This window comes from Myotis lucifugus, unplaced genomic scaffold, assembly GCF_000147115.1.
Source record: "Myotis lucifugus unplaced genomic scaffold, Myoluc2.0 scaffold_65, whole genome shotgun sequence".
Taxonomy (NCBI): Eukaryota; Metazoa; Chordata; class Mammalia; order Chiroptera; family Vespertilionidae; genus Myotis; species Myotis lucifugus.
Window position 1 is genome coordinate 1318608 of NW_005871113.1, and position 14959 is coordinate 1333566.

Genomic DNA, 14959 nt, shown 5'->3' on the forward strand with positions numbered 1-14959 from the left:
CTATGTCTTGGAAGAAAGAGAGCAAGCGCGGGAGGGAAAATGGGATGGAAGGAAGGAAGGAAACGAAGGAAGGAAGGAAGGAAGGAAGGAAGGAAGGAAGGAAGGAAGGAAGGAAGGAAGGAAGGAAGGGAGGGAGGGAGGGAGGGAGGGAGGGAGGGAGGAAGGAAAACCAGTAATTATTTGTCAGATGACTACAGTATATAATGGGGTATTTTAAATATTCACAATAGGAGGCTATATAAAATGAGGAATGTGAGCATGATTATACAAAGGTAATTCTTTTTGCTCACTAGAAATGTTTTGAATTAACCTTAATTCTCAGCAAGATTAACAACTTTACAACTGACAACTGATTTGGAAACATAGCACATCTAGTTTCCTAATCTTTGGGAGAGAGCAAATAACACCAAGTGAAATATGTGAACATTACTTCTAAGTGCTAAGCACCTAAGTAGCATATCATTCGCCAGTTATATCATTAATCAGCTGTTAATTTTAGAAAAGTCACTTAACTCCTCTGGGACTGACTTTCCTATACTTGGAAAAGCATTTGACTTTTAAAAAATGGTCTGTATTCTGATTTTATTATCTAGCCAATTACTCATTCACCAAAAAATGTGGTATATGCCAGTGCTACAAAGCGTGCTTACTTTATCAATTATTCCATTGCTGCTTTGTAACGATTGGGGGGTGGAGTCGGGTGGGGTGGTATGAGAAAACCAAAAAAAACATGTGATCAACTCTTTCCAACTCATTTAAAATTTCCAATTAGTCTAACAGGCATTTGCTTTGGGGATTACTTTCCAACTCTTGAAATTTTCTATCCCCGTGCCTATACTGTCTGGCATCTCTCTCCCATCTTTCTCTTTTCAATCAGAATTAAATTCTGCTATTATTTCTTGCTCATCCTCTGCACAGCAAACTCGGCATCTCTAGTGGTATCTAAATTCACAGGCACGGAAGTGCTCTTGAGAAAATATCACCTTCAAAGTTTGTGTTCATGGAAGGCTTAAATCCAAAACTTAGTTAGACCTCTTGGGCTCAAGATCACATAGATTTTTCCTCTCAGTAGTTCATTCCAGACTTGGATAATAAAGAATTGCATATTTTAGACAATGTAATAAGGCCAACTCCAGATCATTTAAAAAATATATTTGGGCATGGTAACCTCAGACTTAAAATATGTCAACTGTGCAATGAAAATTAGACAGAACATTCAAGTCAGGCATGAATAATCATCTTTCTAAACTTAGCCAATGCTCGCTGCCAACTCCTGATTATGTGGGAGATGCTATTCTGTTTTTTAGATTCTCTGGGGGTCTCCTAAGGTCATGTTCTCTCCTAGGATTCAGGTTTCTGTGCTCAAACAAGAGGCCAGATTCCAGGCTGCTACTTCTAAAGGGGATAGGGAAGAAATACCCTCAGCGCCCTGTATCATGACATCCTGGTATATGCCAGCTTTAACGTGGGTCAGATTAAGTGGCAGCTAAACCGCCTGACTTTGGAAATCTTCCTGAAAGCACCACCTTACCTTGGCCTGAAAATCTCCTTCATGTATTCCATGCGGAGACTATTGTCTCCAGAAGATCATTGTTAAAACAGTCCAGACAGGGCCAGGACTGGTCATTGTTATGGAATATACATTGAACACCTGGCTCAGGACTTGTATGTGTTTGCCAGTGAAGGGATCATTCTTTTGGGAGAAGAGAGGTCCTGATTTAGCTTATCCAATTAGCTAGATTAATGAATGCAAATAGACCATGGTTGTGACCAGAGAACATTCATGAAAGACAATTGGTAATGAAAGGAGGGAAGCGTGCCATACACCTGGGTAGAGATGCTGAGAACCTCACTAGAAACACTGAGTCAGGGTCTTTGGAGAGATGGGTCCAGGCATATGCATTTTCCCTCCTCCTCCCCCAAATTCTTTAGGAAGTTTAGACACAGTCATGGTTGGAAATGATTCCGACACAAGAAAGTTTCCTAGAATGGGCTTGGATTTAATGCTTTCAGGATACATGGAGAGACAGTAGATGCTTATGAAATGCTGATTGATTGTATGAGTTAGTTAACAAGTTAGGGACTAAGTAGAAGCTAAGCCCTTCATTACAATTACAGCCTTGTTGTCCCCATTGCATCCATACCTGGGCCTCAGCTGGAAACTGGAGGATAAGGAGAAGACAGGTTGATTAGCGGTGAGGAGACGAGCAAAAGATGATGATTGGGAGAGCTGCTTGGGATGCATTGGGTTCTATCTGGCCTCCCCCTGTTCCCAGAAAAGAGACAGATTGACATCCCGTCTCCTCCAGCTGGCTTACAGCATGCGCATGATTGAAAGTAATTTATGGCTCCTTCCCAGGCTCAGCCTCAGAGCAGGAAAGCTGACATGAAAATGGTTCATGTGACAGAAATGTGGCCTTACAGGACCCCCAGAGGAGCTCCAGATCTGATCAGCTGTCCTTCATTCATCAAAAGTTGGCTATAGCTCACTCCTCTACTTGGAACGAATCTAGCCCTCCCTCATTATGGCAGACAGCGGGTTCATGAATAAGGTTTTAGCATGAAACTTGGTACACACGTGTGACTGTAATCTCAGCCTGTGAAATGCAGTGTCTCAAGGGCCGAATCCACCTCATCATCTGCAGTACCCCATTTAGAATGTGCATTCTCTGTTGTTCGTGGATTGCGCCCCTCCTTCTTCAATGCAGATGTGTGGCTCGTGCTCAGGGTGTGTGCCCTTATGCGTTCAGCTGGAATCTCCAACTGTAAGTCAGGACTGGGGTCAGTCTTCAAGGAAGAAGCACTGGCAGGGGGAAAGCTTGTGACCCCGCCATTCCGCTGAGCATGATGGTAATCACTCTGCAGCACAAATTCCTTGAGACATTATAGTATTATCCCCACTTTATGGATGAGAAAACTGAAGTTCCAAGATGTCAAAAAATTTGCCTAAATTTACATAGGCAATAATATGGGGGAGTAGTCAGGAATAGAGGCTGGAGGTAGAGAAGTGGTAGGGAAGCTCCAAAAAAGAGAGGACTTGAGTCTTAGTCATAAAGCAAGAGGAACAGAGATGTGGAAAGGAATGAGGAGAGAGGGGGTCAGTGAGTGCACTATTTTTCTGTTGTTTTTTTCCCAAACCCTATTCACCTGGAGTTCAATTATTAATCATTTGATATTTTGATCAGTTACCTAGATACTCATTGCTAGTTTAGAATCTTTTTTCTAAATAGTGTCACCCCAGCTTGTGTTTTTGAGCATCAACCCATGAACCAAGAGGTCACCAGTTCGATTCCCTGTCAGGGCACATGCCCAGTTGTGGGCTCAATGCCCAGTAGGGGGCATGCAGGAGGCAGTTGAGTGATGTTTCTCTCTCTCTCTCCCTCTCCCTGAAATCAATAAAACACACACACACACACACACACACACACACACACAGAAAACAAAATTAAAAAAATAAATAAATAGCATTACCCCAGTAGCCCAATAGGGGGAAATCTTTGGGCAGAGCTGGCTAAGGTCTAGTGCAAGATCGAGCACATTTAAAATCGGATCCGACCAGAGCACATTTAAAATCGGATCCGACCAGGGGACAAGACATTCTCTACTGCTGGTGTCAGGTAAATGTGACCCAGTCTGGATAGAGTTGTTTCCTGCCCTAGCCCTTCCCTCTATGTGCTCACCAGCCAAGGGTCCTGCATGCTCCAGGAACCATGTCTGTCATCCCCCACCTGTCCTTGCCCTGTGCCACTTGCTTCTCACTGACAGCAAGTTGTACCCTGAGTCACATCATATCACGTGTTCAGTCCAAAAAATATCCTGCTTGACAAATTTTCCTGCGACGCTCAGGATGCTCAGCTATAGATAAAATAAATGTGGCAGGAAAGTAGTTGAATGATACAAAGTTTCAGAAGTCAGTGGAGTAATAATGTTGGAATACATATTGGAATAGGTTGATGAATCAATATTTGAATGAGGAAATGGATTCAGCAATTTCTGAATCATTAGTTAATAAGGTTCGCTGTGATTAGAGAGCAGAGGAATGAGGCAGACTTTTTTATGTAGATGGGAATGATACAGTAGCAAGGGAGATATTTATCAGCATTAATTATTAATCAAATAGCTGATTTGGCCAATTCGTTGGGTTGCTTTGAAAAATCACATGACTTCTGTAGAACTGCTCTGTAGACTATTAAATTACTTTAAGAATTTTTTTAGGAATATATATTTTTCTAGGCTTTGTAATTTCTGTGGGACTTTCTGTTTATTTTCTTTATAGTAAGTATTTAATGATCAAGGTCCACATTAGCTTCAGGTCCTTTTGTGTTGTGTTACATAAAAGTTGATGTTTATTTCTTTGAAGAAATAATTTTAAGACTGAGTTGGAAAAAAAATTGATGTTTAATGAATGTTTTTCTAACTCATTTCCTTTGGAGCTTTGACTAGTTGTTCTATTCCTCTGGACTTGTTTCCCCAATTAAAAAATAGATGGTAAATGATGAAGAACTATATTTATTGTTATAGAAAGAGGTCCAAACATACTGCTCAGTGAAACGGGGGGATTTTAAAAACAGCATATAGTGTATAATTCCAATTTTGCCAAACCATATACATACATCAGTGTATTCATATCAATGTCTGGAAGTGTTTTTAACAGAATATCAAAACAGAACTGTTTATTGAAACTTAGCAATATGAAACAGTGAAACTCAAGATAATAAAGAAAACAAAACCATGCAATAATAAGTAATAATGTTTTCTTTTCCAAGGCAGGACCATTGTATCATTTGCCAAGGAATGACTGTCAGAATCAAGGTGGCTTACATGCAGAGAAATCCAGCTCAGGTTATTTGGGTGTGAGGCCGTAAAGGACCATGGTAACTTTAAACTTTCTACTATTTCTAAGTGAAGTAAAAAAAAAAAATCAGCCTGAATCCAAGCATCTTTTGATCCTTCCTTACACTTTCTCATTTTCTATAAGCCTTTCCTTCCACAGACTATGCTTTGCTGCTAGTCCCTGCTCCGTTTCCTGACCCATTTTTGTAAGTGACTTCTCTGGGTTCTGGCTTTGAACGTTTTGTCAGTTGAATCCTGCACCCTTCCCTTTATTCTGGGCTTTCTCCAGAGAATGCTGCGTTCCAGCTCCGTGTCAGTTCTGGAACAGAGATTTCCTGCCTGGCTCTGCGGGACAAGCGCTCTTCTGCCAGCTCTCCGTGGCTCGCTCCCACTCTCTCTGCAGCGGCCCGCGGTAGGCACCGCGTTCTGATGCGCTCTGATGCAGCCTGCCTCTTGCCCCAGTTCACCTTGGCGCACATCCCAGGGTTCCAGCATTCTTTGTGATTGTCTCTTCTTGGATCAGAAGTGCTTTATAAGAAATTGGTAACTGTGCTTATTTTGGGTTGCTGGGAAAAGAGTCTTAAAAGTATCGATTCTAAAAAAGAAAAAAAATTCATAATTTTCCCAATAGTGTTCTTTGTTTTTAAAAGTCATCTGAAGGTGAAGGAGTTGAAGGGCTTTTTCTTGGGCTGTGTGCTCTGCCTGCGAGGCCTCCTTTCCTTTTCTCTGTGTCTCATGCAGCCCCATCTCCATAGTCCAGCTGAAATCCCAGGCCCTCCGGGAAGCCTGCCTTAGGGACCTGCCCTTTCTCTGTGGTCGTCCAGAATGGCTGCTGCTAGTTCTTTCCAACTTAACCTGTGCTGCCTGTCTGTTAAGTATCAGCTTTGTCTTCCCAGTGAGACGATCAGCTCTGTCCCCTCCCTCACACATTTATTCCAAGTACAGGCTCTGGAATCAGTGCCTGGAATCCTGGCTCCGTCAATACACTTACCATCTCTATGCCTTAGGCTCCTTCTCTGTTTAATGGTTTAATAGCATCTATTTTTAAGGTGGTTGGAGGGTTATACGAAATAATACATTTAGCACGTTTAATGCAGTGCCTGGCACAAAGCTAGTGTTCAAGGATTGCTACCGTTCGTGTGGGTATTGTCATTTAACTCCAGTGTAGTGGCAAGAACTGGAGAAACAGTTCTAAGACAGGCAGTATTTTACAGAAATGGTTCCTGCTCTAATAGAACTTACAGGCTAGCCCTTAATAACTAATTACTTGATTATTTATTTAACTACAACTCTTTTAAGAAGTACAGTACAGGGTGCTGTGAGCATGTCTGACTCCCCCTGGAGGGTTTGGGAAGATTCCTCTGAGGAAGTGATGCCTGAATTTAGATCTGGAAGAGGAATGGGTGTGAACCAGATGAATGTCAGGAAGAATATCCCAGGCAAAGGAAACCCAATGTGTGGGAACTCTGAGCTAGAGGAAAGCACGGAGTAACTGAGGGACTGCAAGAAGGCAGTTAACACATTTTGATGGATACAACAATTTAAAAACATTTTTACCTCTGTTACGGCTGACACACTTTACAAATACAGCCAACCCAACAATTTGTAACTTTCAAGATGCTTTATGTGCTGTCTTTTGAAACAAGGATGTAAGTTTCAGGGTCATTGGAATGGCATCAAATCTTAAATTTATGTTTGAAATAGACTAATAATAGATGGAGGAATAAAAGGTTAGTACACGCATACACTCAGTGGCGGTGTCCTGATTATGTTACAGCCTGCCGAGGAAGCCAGCAAGCCTTTTCTCAGCCACCCCCCTGGGACCACCGGAACCCTTACAGGGCCTAACAACTAAAATCCTTAGAGTCAGGACCTAACAACTAAAACCCCTAGGACATTTGCATGTGATTCTTTTGAATGTCTGAGCAATGACTTCCTATCGTATAATATGTACCTGAGTGGAGAAAGTATCAAGGACATACAAGGAGTTTCTTCCCAAGTCTCTGGACTAATAGAAAAGGTCTCCATGGCAGCCTGGGGACTTGTGAGCTCCCCAGGATGGCATGTTAAAGAAAATAAATTTAGCCATAAAAAGAATTTAAATAACTTTGGGGTTACAACCCAAAGTATAAAATGGGTCCATACTGATATACAATAAGCTATGCTGGTTTCTAAATTATATCTGAGATACTCAGAATTTGACACCAAATATTGTCCAGGGAGAACAGGAGAATCAGACAAACTTGTGTTTCTGACACATAGTCAATCAATAACCTTTCTGGAAGAAGACTTTGAAGGCTATTGATTATAAGAAAGAGCCAACAAGTGCAATTCATTCGGCAGCTGCCCTCCCAAAATCTTAAGGCGACTCCTGAGCCCAGGTTCTCCCTACAGACAAGGCCACCCTAGGCCACCCTTTGAGCTCCATTGCACAGTGCTTAGTCTCTGTCCTTGAAGTTTCACACATCAGCTCGCTCTGTGATTTCCTCGCTGTGTTTCTACTGTTAACAGCTACTGGCAGGCAGCTTGTCTCCCACATTCACTACAAAGTAAACAGGAATTTGGTCCCAGGGTAATTGGCTGCTCTCCAGCCTAAGAATGCAAGTTATTCATGAGCATTGTAGACTTGCTTCTGTTTAGCAGACAGTTTTTACTAGGGAGCCCAAGGACAAATAGAATGGGAAGGTTTTGAATCTTGAGGATTAATCCTTTCAAATATGTGATAACCTTTGACTTTTCTTCCCAACTATTTGCCAACCTTCTCCCACCTCTTCTACCGTCTTTCATCTCATGGTGATTACCAGAAATTGACCAAGGAAGCGGCCACAAAATTACATACTCCTTTTGGAAATGTAACTGGCTCGGTAAACACATATGGGTGTGCTGTTATTTTGGAGGAAGAATATGTTTACAAACTTTAAAAATTAAATCTTCACGAGAATGTCAGGGTAAATGCCAAATGAATTTGTGAGATGCTAGATTAATAATAATTCAGAACAAACATTAAGAAAACAATGGGGAAAAAAGATGGTTTTAAGGATAGTAGTGTATGTACTTTGAAACTGGAATATTAGAATTCTAGATTTAAAGACAATATTTAAACTTTACCAAAAATTAAGAGATCTAAATAAAATTTAAAAAGCCAAAAATAGTCACCTATTTGTTATGGTTGGGAGAAAGTAAAAATAAGAATTCTAGCCCTAGCTGGTTTGGCTCAGTGGATAGAGCGTCGGCCTGTGGACTGAAGGGTCCCGGGTTCCATTCTGGTCTAGGGCACATGCCCAGGTTGTCAGCTTGATCCCCAGTAAGGGGCATGCAGGAGGCAGCCAATCAATAATTCTTTCTCATCATTGATTTTCTTTCTCTCTATCCCTCGCCCTTCCTCTCTGAAATAAGTAAAAAAAATTAAAAAAAGAAAAAGAATTCTAGGCTGCTCTAAGACAGGGCACCTGAAACGCTCTATTATCTTACCTGAAAGGTTCATACGTTAACATTGGGTACCATGCTTTATAAATTCTACCATGAATGACACCACCACAAGACTCTATATTATAGTCATAGTCTATTTAGCAGAGACACGATTGTTTGAGATTTAAGGAAAAATATTGTTAATTCCATCAGTTCACTCAAAGCCATACAATGACTGGTCAAAAGACACAACACTAAATATATTATATGCCCAGATTTATTTAAATATTCATTATTATTTGATGAAAACTTGAAGGGAAAGGTGTTAACTTTTTGGAATATAATTTATAATTCCTTCACATTTCAGTTCTCAGTGTGTGGTATAATTTCTCTTTCTTGAGTTAACCTTTGGCTTGACACTTTGTGAGGAACCTTTTGAGGTACACACATGGAGATTTGCAAAGGTCTGTATTTAATAGATGTCTGAGGTATAATATTAGTTAACTTCAGCATGCCACCCGCAGCTTTTAAACTCAGTATATTTTATAGATCAAACACGTGCCTTGCATTCTAAAGTTAAATGACATATGACTTTTGCCCTCAAGGAATCTTCATTCCAGTGAAGAATCTGGGGACACACACACACACACACACACACACACACACACACACACACACGATGATAAAATCCGTGTAGGTGCAATAAAGAGACATGTGGGAGACTGCCATGGAAATACTGATGAAAAAGCCACTCATCCTTTCAGGAAATGGGTGAAGGCGAACTTTGGAGAGAAGGTGATATCTGAGCAGGGTCTTGAAACGTGTGTTGGAAAAGGTGGAGGGAGGAGAGTGTGAAAACCCTTCAAGCAGAGGGCAAGTCGCAGCATTAGGAAGGTTGAGAACCACTGGGTTATTACAACCCAATTATTCCTTAGAGATGGAGAACATTCTTAGTAACTGACACCCTTTGCCTCAGAATATGTGAAGAACAGGATGAAACTAACCAGGTTTAGAATGTGTCTCATCAGTGCTAGCTTAAGCAAGGTTAAACATTTCAGTGGTCAGACCATCTCTCTGCAGAGCAGCTGCAATAGCATCAGAAGACTCAGGTGTGAGTTTTAGGGTCTTGTTGCAACTGCCAAGCCAGATGAACACTCTTGGGCAAGCCATTGACTTCTTGGAGTCTTACTTGTTTTATCTATAAAATGGGGAACATAATTATACCCACTTATCTCAGAGGCTTATGAAATTAAATGAGCTAATATAGGCAAGAATTTTTGGAAACCATTAAGCATCATAAAAAGTATGGGTTTACAGTTATACTCTCAAAAGTCAAAATCCAACTTGTTATAATAATACCAACAATGATAATTTTTTACTGAGGATTATTTGGTGCCAGCACTATTTTAATTTCTTTACCATATTTTAATTTCTTTACATATGTTATCTCGCTTAATCCACATAAAAACCAATAGGAAAGGTTTTTATGGAGAAGAAAACTGTGTGTCAAGGTTAGGAATTCATGAGCAATAGAGCCAGAAGACAGACCCATGCTTTCCCCTTAACCACTATGTCTTTGCAAAATGCTTGCTTCTTCTTTTAAAGTCTAAACAACTGACAAGTGGTCAGTAGCACGTGAGAATTACAGAGTTACTAGATTAAAGTTTATCAGTGTCCCTTCTCTCTATCAAAACTAGGAGTCTAAACAGAAAATGTGATTCCTTGCCCTTTATTCCATATAAGAACAAGATCTATTGCTGTTGACTACAAATATAATATGCTGTGAGTTTTTGTTGGCAAAATATGACCCAAGGCAGAATTTTAATGTGGAAGTTATTTCCTCAGGGAGGCAAAACCATACAGTCTTTCAAATGATATCCTCTACCTTTTGTCTTTTAAAAACAACATTGTTCAAGAGTAATGCATATAGCAGGGATACAGGGTGATGGAAGGAGACTTGACTTGGGGTGGTGAACACACTACAATATACACTCGATGTTTTATAGAATTGTACATCTGAAACCTTATAATTGTATTCACCAATGCCACCCCAATACATTAAATTAAAAAAAAGAATAATGGAGCACAGAACACCTGGAGTGCTTGTTCCTAGTCCCCTCCTCCCATATCTAAAGATCCATCTTCCCTTGAAGAATGAAAGAGGACAATTTGTCACTTCCAGGTCCAGGAGTTACCGAGGAAGATAGAAAAGATGCGGCTGTTTTTCCACAATGTTGCTGAGCGTTCAAAGGCGTATATAGATTTTTTTTTAACTCCAGAAGCTTTAAAAGGAGTGGAATATAATTAGTGATATATTAGATAGATATATTAGAGACCCTGGCTTGGTGTAATTATTCACTGGGTTAAATTGAACCCAGTGTCTGTTATTTGTTGATGTGAGCCTTGTTACATCTCTTGGGCATAATCTCAATGGCTTGCATTCCATCTTTCTCTAAATGGGTGTTGATGTTCTAGCAGTGACCCTGGGGACCAGAACAGATTCAGGTCTCAACCAACCATGGTTCCTGCTGCTAGGCAGTAGATGGCAGAATTGAGCCTGGCTTTTGTGATTCTCACCTGTCTTCATTGGTGAAGTTGAAGTACTTTCCAGTTACTCCTTAAAAAAAACCTCTATGTTTTTAGCCCTGGCTGGTTTGGCTCAGTGGATAAAGTGTTGACCAATCGATGTGTCTCTCTCACATAGATGTTTCTCTCTGTCTCTCCCTCTCCCTTCCACTCTCTCTAAAAATCAATGGTAAAATATCCTTAGGTAAGGATTAACAGCCACCCCCCAAAAAGCTATATTTTTTTAATAAAAAAGAATTTGACTTGACTCTTTTACTTTGTTGGAATCTTACATATTGCATTCTGTATAATGTGGGTTTTTTAAAAGCTTATTGTAATCTAGCACATTTCTATTTCTCACTTGGAGGTTATCTACTCAGAAAAGGATACCACCCTTATTTCTAATTTTTTTCTTCCATCCAATTTCACTAAAATTGTCTATTAACCTCTTCCCGTCTTTTAGTAAATCTAAACATCAACACTAGATTGCTCTGCTTGTCAACTCCACTAGTTTTAAGACTATTGAAAACTCCTGCCTCCATTGTATATTAGAATAAAGTGTGCTCTGTCAAAGGAGGCAGGATCTATTTTGACATAAATGTGGGTTTTGATAAAGCTAGTGTTTTAAAGGACCTACAACTTGAAGCTGAGGAGAGACCCTCAGCACGAACTATAGGAGTTCAGTGAGGAAGAATAAATGAAACTTTGTGAAAACAGGAATCTGGAAGCAAGATATTTTGGTCATGGGTGAGAGTTCAAAGGAAAAAGTCCGAAGTCATTTGATTCAATTTTGTAGGACAGGCTGGAAGGCAGAAAATAGATATTTTAGAACATCTTTTCATTGGAGTAGTAGAGGGAAATGGCTGGGAGCTCTTCCCCCCCCACACCCCCCCCACCCCCGCCAAAAGCAAGAAGCAGCTAAAAGAATACCTCACTGAGGATTTCATAAGATCATGAGTTCTGCTGGGCTTAATCATCAGTGTACATTCTAGAGAGACTGTACAACTGGACACGTACTACTTTAGCAACGAGTAGGACGGAAGACTCTGAAATTAGTTTAGGGGTAAAACCATGGTAGAAATAAATTGCAAAGGATTGACCCTGAGTCAAACTAAAATAGTCAATTGGTTTACTTACCTATAGTAATATCTTATATTTCTTTATGCTAGTAGAAAATAGGAGCTTGCAATTTATCTGCTTGATGAAACATTTTATGAGAATATCCATGTAGGAAGGGTCTTTGAGGAAACAAAAATGTGGGAGGAACAGGCATCAAGGTGACAATAACTAGAGAACTAAAGCACCTGTGAGACTGCCTAGGACCTATTTCTTCATAAAACTTCATATGATTGTTGTGTATCGGTTTCATATGATTTCAGATCCACTTGTTTATGACAGAAATTAAGTTGTTTTTAACAATAAAGTTATTTTGATGGAGAAGTGAGGTGAGCTGAGTCAGAATGTCATCATTTCGTTTGTTGTTGATAAACACTCAGTAGCTCAGCTGCCTAGGGGCACCACTGGGGCTTCTGGATAAGGACATGTGAAAAAACAACTATGGCTGCCCGGCCTGCGTGGCTCAGTGGTTGAGCATCGACCTATGAACCAGGAGGTCACGGTTCAATTCCCGGTCAGGGCACATGCCCAGGTTGTGGGCTTGATCCCCAGTAGGGGGTGTGCAGGAGGCAGCCAATCAATGATTCTCTCTCATCATTGATGTTTCTATCTCTCTCTTCCTCTCCCTATCTCTCTGAAATCAATAAAAATAAAAATAATAAAAAAGAAACAACTATGGCAAGGGGGTATTTAGACGGTAAATACCCAGAGATTGGGAGGACAATTTGAGAATGTTCAGTCAGGAAAAGGCTACCATTTGCTGATCTACATAGTTCTCTGAAGATCTTTGGGCATTAGCCCTTGCTTCCATAAAGGCAACTTTTTGTTACCTTCCTTCTTTCTTTCTCCCCTCTATGACTCCCTCCCCTTCTTTCTTTCCTTTGTTTCTCTGTTTCTTTCTAACTCAAAAAAAGGGAAAAAGGAGTTTAAAGGTTATGAGGAAGAGAATGTTGGGTTCATGAACACTATTTTAAATACCATGTCTTGGTATCAGTTTCCGTGTTAATTGACTAATTTGGCAAAGGAATAACAGTCATTTTCCTAAACCTAGATTTAACAGACAATTCTGTACTTGCTGACAGGAACCAAAGTAAACAAGAGTTGTTCACAGCTCTCTTGTTATTTCTATGCTACTGAGTCCATTTGGATATGGAGACAGAAAGAATGTGACTTGACTGGAAAAGAATCTGTTCCTGAATGAGATGCTAATCTATGTTCTGTGACTTTTAATCCTCTGAACAAAGCCTTTAAAATAATTTGGGGAAAGCACTATAGAAGGAAAAAAATTAACCAGAGTTGAATTGTCAACCAATATTTATTTAGAGAGAGAAGAATTGGGGCAGCCATGTTTTGTTGGAGCCCTACAATGGAGATTTCCAAACAATCAGTCCAGAGCTTCTCAGTCTTTGCTGACATTGGAATTACTTGAAGAGCTTTATAAAGATACTAGAGCCCCAGTGCATGAATTCGTGCACAGGTGGTGTCCAGCTAGCCTGCCCCAATTGGGGCTGATCGGGGTCGGGGCTGGCTGGGGTAGGGGTTGGCCAGCTGGCCCCACCCCCATTTGGGGTGGGTGGGGCCAATCAGGGGAGGGGCCAGCCAGGGGCAGGAGCTGTGGGCAGTTGGCAGATCGGCCCCGCCCCTTGGTTGAACTTCCGGTTAAACGCGGTCAAGGTGATAATTTGCATATTAGCTTTTTATTATATAGCATGGTGTAGTCCAAAGGAAGGCCCGGGGAGTACATTTTTCCAAGCTCTGCAGGTGATTCCAAGTTGGGAATCATTCACGGTTAGAATCAGCAAAAGGAAAGGCAGAGTGGGCAGAGCCCAGGAGAAACCAGGCACAAGGTTCCAGATGTCCTCTCCCAGGTGGGGCTGCCCAGAGAGCACTTAATTCTCCCAGAAGCCATGTGTGACAACAGGTGCAAAGTGTTGCCCACCTGGGAAGCTCACCTGAGCCTTGGTGTCTAGGACTTTTATTGGGGCTTGATATGCAGGCATGCAGTACCCCTGGAACTGACATTAGCTACTCAATCCCCATGCTTCAGAGAGCAGACTGATGCCGACTGGTTCAGACAAGCAAAACCACTCTCAGCAGGCAGAATATTCCACGGTCATCTCCCAGGTGTCAGCCAAGGACTAGTTTTTTCTTTGGAATGTGCAGGTTTGAGTAGCCCAGGCCTGCTGAGTTCACCCTTCCCTGGAGACAGACAGACAGATACACACACACACACACACACACACACACACACGTGTGTGTGTTCACCCATTGTAATGGATGGTGTTGTTTTCACCTTATTAGTGGGCTAATAAATATTTAAAATGTTCATGTTTGCATATGAGTCAGAATTTTACCTTTTTTACACAATTTTTAAACAAACATGTGAGCAAATAAAAGTCACTAAGACTTTTGTTTTTGCTTGCCTGCCCCTCCCCCAAATAACTGTGTATACATTTGTTGATAGGAAAGCTTAGTACTGTAAAAGCCCTTATTTCACATTTCTCTTACCAACATGAAAAGTTCTCTCTCACTCATCAAGCACTCTGCATGTCTGTACTGAATTATAGTGCAGAGGAGCCCTTCATAGATGCTGCCTCATCTATCTTTCCCTCCATCCTACTGAGGCAGGCTGGTGTTGAGTCTCATTGTTCAGATAATGACCCTGAAGCTCACAGTTCAAGGTAACTTGCCCCAAAATTTTCCAAGTGGCTTGACTTCTGCTTAGAGATCTAGACTCACATACACAACAGGCAAGTGGTGTTTTTACTTGAATGTCTTGCGGACATCACAAACTTATGGCACAAACCTGAAACTTTCATCTTTCTCTGTCCCCTTCCCCAATTTCTTCCTGCTCCAGCGGGCTATGTCATGTATGACAGACATATCTAATTATTGCTGCATAATTATAGAAAGGTTGGCGTGGCTGCTATCCAGATAAATGGTAAATATAGCCAAAGAGTTATTGACTAAGTATCTAATAATTCCACAGATTCCTGCTTGATTGAGAAAGTCTCCTATGCCTAAAAGTATTTTACTT